Consider the following 10,215-nt stretch of genomic DNA (forward strand, 5'->3'; position numbering starts at 1 on the left):
TTTCATCTCTAAACTGCAGTGCTGTGGTATGAGTAAAAATATGGATTTAGCTTCTCTATAAAAGCCATGGGATATTCAGAATCATCCACAATCTTCTCTCTATGTATATATGGAGAAAAAACTTCTAAAATCCCAAACCCTATCTCTCTACTTTTTCCTGAATCTTCTGGCTTCTCGCTCCCTACTCTACTATATAAGCCCAAATGCTCTTTATTATCTCTGGAGCAGCTGCCTGAATTTGAATGCTGTTGTTCCCACTCTACAGCTTCATCCATGATCTAGGGAATCTCTACACTTAGAGTGCTTCTTCAAGATGGCAACTGCCATAGATGGTGGGTACCTTTTATGTGATCTGCTGCTTTATTATCTGTTTTGCAAGTCTAGCCTTTTTGACACGGGCCATTCCAGATGTCCCTGGTGGTGCTGCTTGGCCCAGTGTTCTTCATTCCGCCGAGCAGCAGCAATCCAGTTAACCCTGACATGTTCCTGATCACTGGCCCACACATGCATAGGGCTTCCCAGGAGGCGCAGTGGTAAGGAATCCACCTGCCAGTGCAGAAGAGGCAAGAGATGCGGGTTTCATCTCTGAGTCAGGAAGATCCCCTGGATAGGAAAATGGCAACTTCCTCCAGTGTTCTTGCTGTAAAATTGCATGGACAGAAGAACCTGGCGAGCTACAGTCCAGGGGTTTGCAAAGAGTCAGACACGATGGAGCACACTGAAACTGGCCCACCTGCTGCTGGTGCTTCAGAGTCAAAGTAGGCAACTTGAGTCTCCCAAGTTGGGAGACTAAAGTAACCATGAATATCTTGAAATTCTCAGCTCAGTAACCAGGGATGAACCAGAGCTTTTCTCCTTGGGTCACATCTTTGCACAAATATGGGGAATGCCTCTTAACACAAATTTCACTACTAACCTCTTGTTTCTTAAGAGAATTTTGTTTGGCTCACACTGCACTCCAGATCAGAACCCCACACAGACATGTCAACAACATATTTGCAAGTATTTTGGCTTTGGTCTAAAAGTGTTTGAATTCATCTATGTCTAAAAGTAATAATTAATTTTAAATTATATTGTTAAATAATTTGAAACATTCAAATATCAGAATATTTATTGTATGTTGGCATGTACAGGTGTTGGAAAAGGGGAAAGAGATTACTTAACCACAGGGAAGCATTTCCAAATACTGAGTGAATTAGTTTTATTATAATGGGGCACTGATTTTTGTGTCATCTTTATGCCAACAATGGTCAGTTCTCAAGTAGCAATGGCTTTGACCAGCTGGGCAGATTTCATAACAAATTGTTTAGCATTTAAAAGCAGGTAATGTCTTGTTTAAACACTTAGGACTTGGATTATATTCAGAATTCCTTTTTACTAGAGAGATATATCCATCTATTCACTTATCAGAGGCATGTGTCTGAACAGCTGCTGGTTTCAAAGTCATTTCCTGCCCTTATTTATAAACACTCTGAACACATTTCCCAGTGCTACCATGGCATTGCTATAAAACTAAAAATAAGAAGGGGAAATATTTTCCAGATGCTGCAGACTTTTAGAGCAGAGCTGCCGTAGAGAGAAGGCACATCATTCCAGTACTATAAGCACAGTTTTCAGTGATTCTTGTGAAGTATCCTATCCATCTGAAGATTAATTGAAATTAAACAATACAAAAAAAATCTGTCATGAAGATTGTCATAAATCAAAATGTGAGTTATTGTTTTTATTTTTTATTCTGAAAGAAACAGAAAGCCCAGCTAGTAATTCAATGATCTAAATAATTCACATTTCCTCAAGCTTCATTTTATCTTTGTGGAGTATCTTTATTTCAACCACAAGTGTTCGTGAAACTCGTTTTTTCATAGCTCAACTTTTATACTATGCTTTAGTTCATGGAAATGGCTTGAATGATCAACCACAAAGAACTAATTTAGCACAACCTAAAATTTTTATATTCTATTTAAATGATAGCTATACAATACATAAAACACATCCTTCTGTTCAACTGAATACTGAGGATATTGCAGTGAAAATATAATCAATAAGCATTCATGTATGACCTCATGAGCATATCCACACAAAGCATATGGCAAAGGAAAAATTGTTCTTTTATATATTATAGATTGATATATGATTGCTTACCCCATTCCAAAATGTGAGCCAGATTATAATAAGTTCAAAAACAAATACTCAGAAATAATAAAATTAAATTTATACACACTGAAACATGTTTTAAAATCTCCAAAATGCATGTGCTGCATTTGGAAGCAAATTTGTCTATGAATTTTATTTAATCAGAAGAAAACAAAAATTAGTTATGTGATTGTCCCTGTTGGAAAAAGTGGGCTTATCAGGTCATCAGGAAAGGCAAACCTTGCCTCAATGTTAATTTACAAAAATAATGTATAGAATAGTAAATATTTCTTTAATGCTATCTGCATATAATACACAACTCTGCCACTTATTTGAACATTTTTAGTAGTGACTAAACAATTGCTGAGACAATATGTAAATTTAACCCATTGTTAGAATTAATATGAACTATTACTATGTATCATGTTTGTTAGCCATGAACTTATGTGATCAATCTGAGCAATATTAAGCCTTTTTAAAAAGATGGCATTTTTTGAAATTGTGCAAAATGCTGTCTTAGATGGTAAAGAATCTGCAGGAGACCTGGGTTCTATCCCCAAGTCAGGAAGATCCCTTGGAGAAAGGAATGGCTACCCACTCCAGTATTCTTGCCTGGAAAAGTCCATGAACAGAGTACAGTTCATGGGGTCACAAAGAGTCAGACACAAGTGAGCAAATTTCACTTTCAAAATCTAGGTAGCTTATGAGAAAGCAGTGATACTTTCCAGTTAATGAAACTGCTATGAAGTTATTTTCACAATGTTGTTTTCATTTCTCAAACTTTTATGAAAATTCCACCAAGATATTTAGTATTAATATATCACTTACCCTCAGAAGTTTTATTTAATAAGGTAAATTTTGCATTATATGGGATTCACTCATGCCTGTTGTTTTTCTAAAATCTTTGCTTTTAGTTATAAAAATTGCTATTTTAAAAAGATCCTCAAGTTTTACACACAATGAGGGCTAACAGATATGGGACATTATTCCTGCCAGAAGCTATGCTAAAAGCTTTATGCACTTACATCATGTAATTCACAAAAGAATCTTATTACTCTTGGCTTTAAGAAAGTAAAAAGAAAACTAAAGTACATGGAGAGTTAGTAACTATACCTGGGCTTCCCTGATGTTCAGATGGTAAAGAATACGCTTGCAATGCATGAGACCAGGATTCAATTCCTGGGTCAGGGAAGATTCCCTGGAGAAGGGCATGGCAACCCACTTTAGTATTCTTGTCTGAAGAATCCTCTGGACAGATGAGACTGGTACGCTACAGTCTTTGGGGGTCACAAAGAGCTGAACATGACTGAGTGACTAACACTTTCACTTTCGCTTTCAGTGTGTACAAAGTAAATAACTATTTCCTAAGTAAATTTGCAAAAATTGAGAAAGGTCTCAAAAGCAAATAAATGATGGACTTTCTTCATAAGAAAAATTTGTAAAGTGCTTTAACTGAAAATACCAAATTAGCCAAGCAAGAGAGTTGAGTCATCCAGCTTATGTCTTTCACCATAATAATGTTATTGATGGATTTATTAGCCATTTTTTACAGTAAAGAAAGCAAATTCCTTACTAAGCATAAAATATGACAAATATGTTAACAAATCACTTCTCCTTTCTTTGACTACAGAGAAATGCTACAAGCATAAAATATTATTCTTGGGAGTTGGGAGGGACTCTTACTTTTTCTTTTCTTTTTTTTTTTCCCCTAGCTATAATGTTCTAAGTAGCAGGAATGTGTCCTGAATCCTCAGGATGTTCTCAATGTCTTATGTAGAGTGGATGCTCAGTGTGTGTTTGCTAGTTGCATCCATAAATTAAGTAGTCAATGAGCTGATGTTTCACTATAACCAAATTGTCTATTCCATTGTGGTAGAGAACTCTAGGGGTTCACTAAATCCCTATTCTTTCTCTCCTGTCTGTCTGTACAGTTAGACCACATTTCCCAGACTCAGTGTGCTAAGTCATCTTCCCATTAAGCAAGAATCTTACAAAAATTAAAATAAGTTTTATCTCTCTCTATTTATATATTCTAAATAGTAGCTTTGTGTATCTCTAAATCTCCTTTTCACTATGTGTCTTTATTTCTGTTCTTAATGATACAAGATGATGTAATTATAAATAAGTTTTTCTTCACACAGAATTTTCAAGTGTTGTTGTATCTTGCCCTTTTCCATATAAGCTCAAGGTGGATCAACTAAGTCAAATGAACACACAGTAAGCTACTTTAGTTTCTATGTTCCATAGTTTTATATATAACAGAAATGCAAAATATATTCAAATTGTTAGAGAAAAAATCTCACTTTATAGATACTAAGTAAACAATTTTTAGAAAATGAACTACTGGTTGAAAGACAATATGTATAATGGGATAAACCATGATGGTTTAAATTAGTTTTAATCATGTTTAAATTATTCTTTGATATGATGTTTAATAAGTAACAATGCATAAGATTAAACATAAAGCCTCACATAGAAAGAAAATACTATCCATATATATTTGGAGACATTCCTATATTTGATGACATGCATTGAAGATTCATTATACCTTGAAATTGAGGGACTTTTCTGTACCTTGCCAACACATTTTTTTCTCATATAAATTATTAACCCCATAATCATCTCTGTTGAGACCCTGAAACACAAATATTAGCGAACTCTAATATCCAGCCTTATTAACAGCACTGAAAAGCACTTTTGAAGACTTTCTTGACAGGACAACCCTGTATTAAAAGCAAAGTGGGATAGCAATAATTTGGCATTGCTGTTTTGTTTTTAAATAAAATTTTAGTTTGAAATAGTTTAAACACAGAAGTTTGCAAAAGTAGCAGGAGAACTGCATATAGCAACACTCTGCATCTTCTGTTATTAACATTGGGCACAACAGATGAAACAATTTGGCACATTATTAGGCCAAGGTCATACTTTATTTGGCCTTTCTTTGTTTTTATCCAGTGTCCTTTGATGTTCTGTTATTCTATCCATGTTACCACTTACATTTAGCCATTATGTCTCCTGAGATGACTCTTGGCTTAAACAACTTCTCGGAATTTTTCTTATTCTTGATGACTTTGAATATTTTGAGCAATACTCCTTAGGTATTTTGCAAAATGATCATCAATTAGAATTTATGTAAGATTTTGTCTTGTAATTAAATTGAGGTTGCAAATTCTTAGGAGGGGGACTATAGACTAAAAGTGTTGCTTTCTTCACATGATATCACTGGTATATACATACTATCAATATGACTCATCATAGCTGGTTATCAAGCTGAGGTACTGATTGCTATATTCTTTTTAAAAATTTTATATTGAAATATAGTTATTAATAATAGTGTGTTAGTTTCAGCTGTACAGAAAGTGATTGCTATATCCAAATGTTCATTATATTTCAAATTATTTTCCTGTTTAGGTTATTGCAGAGTATTGAGCAGAATTTCCCATTCAATACAGTAGGTCCTTGTTGGTTATCTCTTTTAAATATAACAGTGTGTACATGTCGATCCCAAACTCCCAATACGCCCCCATTATTAAATTTCGGTGGTTTGAGGTTAATTCAGCACTCCCTTTCCCTACTGCATTCTTTGGACAGAAGTCACAGCTCACATTTAAGTGGTGGGAAATGGACATTCCCTCTTAAATGAAGACAATCTATATAAACTCTTTGGGATTTTTCTGCATGGGAGATTTGTCTATCCTCTCACATGCATTTAATGAGCAGTTCAAGTATTCGTTTATATTAGTATGGACTTAAGAAAATGCACTTTTTACTTTGGGTCATAATGCAATACTATGTTAATTTATTTTCTTACTCAAATTGTTTCCAGCTTTGGCCACTGGGTGGCCTTTCAAGTGACTCCCTTTTGTCTTTGATGCACCTCATCACTGCTTCTGCATGTTGTTGTTTAGTCATGGGGTTATATCTGACTCTTTGAACTCCATGGACTATAGCCCACTAGGATCCTCTGTCCATGGGATTTCCCAGGCAAGAATACTGGAGTGGGTTGCCGTTTCCTTCTCCAGTGAATATTCCTGACCCAGGAATCAAACCCATGTCTTCTTCATTGGCCGGTGGATTCTTTTACTGCTGAACCACCAGGGAATTCGTTTTTGCTTGAAGACTTGCTTCAGTCTTGGTACCACAAGATAATCCAGACTCACTTTGGGCATTTCTTGCTGCAACATTGTAATAAACTATTACCTCACTGTAATATAACAATATCACTATCATAACACTCTAATAAACTATTCTCCTTGGAGAAACCAGGGAGACAGAGGTCTGCTTCCTTGCACTGGAAACTGATGCAAGTAAAAAGTATCTGGATGCAGGATTTGTTGTTTGCTATTGATATTCTTGCTTCAGTGAGATTATTTCGTAATGAAGATAGATTATTTTGTCCCACTCTACATTCCATCTTGCTATTCCTGACCTCCTCAATATTTTAAAAATTTACATACATAATGATTTAATGATTTCTTTAAAGTTCTATGATTTTGAAAATTCATAATGTCATGTATTCCTATTACACAAGCAGGCATCATTTTATTGCACTTTGTAGATACTGATAGCCCACGCGAAGCGAAGTCGTTCAGTCCTGTCCGACTCTTTGCGACCCCTTGGACTGTAGCCTACCATGTTCCTCTGTCCATGGTATTTTCCAGGCAAGAATACTGGAGTGGGTTGCCATTTCCTACTCAGTGGCCTATAAATGCTCAAGTGAAAGGAAGGGCTGCACATCTCTCACTTTAAATCAAAAGCTAGAAATGATTAAGCTTAGTGAGGAGGGCATGTCAAAAGCCAAGACAGACTAAAACCTAGGCCTTTTATGCCAAACAGTTAGCCAAACTGTGAATACAAAGAAAAAAAAAATGAGGAAAACTGCTACTCCAGTAAACACACAAGTGATAAGAAATTTAGACACCTTTGTCTACATGACAAGGGTAAATGTTAGCAGTACAGATAGAAGATCAAACTAATTACATTTTCTTAAGTTAAAACCTAATGCAAAGTCTCCAACTCTATTCATTTCTATGGGGGCTGAGGGATAGTGAGACTGGTTCATGAGATTAAAAATTGCCTTCATAATATAAAAGTACAAGGTGAAGGAATAAGTGCTGAGGTAGAAACTGCAAGAGGTTATCGAGGTGTAGCTAAGATAATTCATGAAAGTGATCGGGTGGAGAGGGAGGTGGGAGGGGGGATCAGGATGGGGAATACGTGTAAATCTATGGCTGATTCATATCAATGTATGACAAAACCCACTGGAAAATAAAATAAATAAATAAAGGAGAAACTGAAAAAAAAAAAAAAAAAAGAAAGTGACCACATTAAGCAATATGTTCTCAGTTTTCAGTAGAAAATAGCCTCTACTGGAATGTATCATCTAGGACTTTCATAGCTAGAGAGGAGAAGTCAATGTCTGGCTTTAAAGTCACAAAGGACAGGCTTACTCTCTTCTTAGGGGCTAATGCACCTGGTGGCTTGAAGTTGAAGCCAAAACTCACTTATCATTATGAAAATCCCACAGCCTTTAAGAATGAGGCTACATTTCTGCCTGCGATCTTTGAGTAGAACAACAAAATCCTGGTGACAACATATTTGTTTACAACATGGTTTACTGAAAAATTTAAGCCTACTCTTGATACCTACTTCACAAAAACAAAAACAATCTTTCAAAATATTACTCTCCATTGACAATGCACCTGGCTACCCAAAAACTCTGATGATGTCCATGGGATTTCCCCGGCAAGAATACTGGAGTAATACAATGAGATTAATATTGTTTCCACGTCTTACAAGCACAGTAGCCATTGTGTAGCCTAAAGCCTATAAATTAAAGAGTAACTTCAACTTTCAAATCTTATTATTAAAGAACTACCATTTCTAAGGTTATAGCTGCTAAAAATAGTGATTCCTCTGTTGGTTTTGGACAAATCCCATTGAAAACCTCCTGGAGGGAGTCACCATTCTATATGCCATGAAGAACATTTGTGATTCACAGGAAGAAGTCAAAATAGCAACATTAGCAGGCATTTGATAAAATTGGTTCCAACATTTATGTATGACTCGGAAGGGTTCAAGACAACTGAAGGAAGTAACTGTAGATGTGGTGGAAATAGCAAGAGAACTGATATGAGAAATAGAGTCTGAAGATGTGAGCTCCAAGCTCATGATAAAATGTGAACAAATGAAGAGACACTTATTATGTATGAGTAGAGAGGTGGTTTCTTAAGATAGTATCTAATCCTGGTGAAGACACTGGGAAAACTTTTGAAATGGCATGAAAAGATATAGAATATTCCATAAACTTAGTTTTTTAAAACAGTGTCAGGGTCTGAGAGGATTGATTCCACTTTGGAAAGAAGATCTACTGTAGGTAAAATGCTATCAAATGGTATTCCATTTTATAGGGAAACAATTTGTGAAAGGCTCCTTTCATCAATGTGGCAAGCTTTATTTTTCTATTTAAGACACTGCCACAGCCATCCCAATCTTCATCAACCACCACCTTGATTAGTTAGCAGCCATCAACCCTGGCATAGTATCTCCACCACCAAAATGACTGACTCATTGAAGGCTCAGATGATGGCTAGCATTTTAAGTAACAAAATATCTTAGGGCATATACATTATTTTTAAACATAATGCTTTTGAACAATTAGTAAACTAAAAAATAATATAACATTTTAGTAAACTAAAAAATAATATAACTTTTATGCTCACCAGGAAAAAAAAAATGTTGCTTGCTTTATTGCAATATTCACTTTATTGTGGTGGTCTGAAACCCAACATGCACTGTCTCCAAGATATGACTGTAGTATAGAGTCATTAGACCACTCAAATTTTCTTTTGATTCACATTTTCAACACTCTCTACCCCTGAAGTATTTATTTCTATAGCTTTACATTTCTAGAATGTCATATAAATGTAGTGCATATTTTTTTACAAACCATTTTGTTTTCTTTTTAAACTGTGTTAATTTAAGATTCATCATAACGTTTCACAGCTGGATAGCTTATTTCTTTTTTCCCCTTTGAATTGACTAGTACTCTCTTGTATAGAATTGCCACAGTTTATTTATTCATTCACTTATTAAAAGATAAATTGTTTGCCCCTAGTTTTGACAACTATGAACAAAATTACTATATTTGAGTGTGTGTTTTGTGTTTACATAAACTTTTCAGTCAACAGGATAAATATCTAAGCAACAATGGCAAGTAAATATACAGTTTGAAAGAAATGTCCAAACTATTGCCCAAACTGGGCATATCAGTTTTTACCCCATCAACAACAAATGAGAGTTCCTGTAGCTCTGTACCTTTGTCTGCAATTCCTGTTGCTAATGTTTAAAAATTTTAGCAATTCTCAAGGATATATCAATGTTGTTTTGATTTGGGTCTCATTGGCAAATGATATTGAGAAATTTTCAAATGTGTATTTGCCATCTTTTATATCTTTAGAAGCAGAAAAATATCCACTTCTGCTTTGTTAACTAAGCCAAAGCCTTTAACTCTGTGGATCACAACAAACGAAGGAAAATTCTTAAAGATATGGAAATACCAGACCATCTTACCTGCCTACTGAGAAATCTGTATGCAGGTCAAGAAGCAACAGTTAGAAATGGAGATGGAACAACTGACAGTTTCCAAATCTGGAAAGGAGTACATCAAGGCTGTATATTGTCACCCTGCTTATTTAACTTATATGTAGAGTACATCATGAGAAACGCTGGGCTGGATGAAGCACAAGCTGGAGTGAAGATTGCCGGGAGAAATATTCAATAACCTCACATATACAGATGACACCACCCTTATGGCAGAAAGTGAAGAAGAGCTAAAGAGTGTCTTGATGAAAGTGAAAGAGAAGAGTGAAAAAGTTGGCTTAAAACTCAACATTCAGAAAATTAATATCATGGCCTCTGGTCCCATCACTTCATGGGAAATAGATGGGGAAACAATGGGAACAGTGAAAGACTTTGTTTTTGGGGGGCTCCAAAATCACTGCAGATGATAACTGCAGCCACGGAATTAAAAGATGCTTGCTCCTTAGAAGAAAAGCTATGAGCAGCCTAGACAGCATATTA

Source organism: Cervus elaphus, chromosome 18 (genome assembly GCF_910594005.1).
Source record: "Cervus elaphus chromosome 18, mCerEla1.1, whole genome shotgun sequence".
NCBI classification, from domain to species: domain Eukaryota; kingdom Metazoa; phylum Chordata; class Mammalia; order Artiodactyla; family Cervidae; genus Cervus; species Cervus elaphus.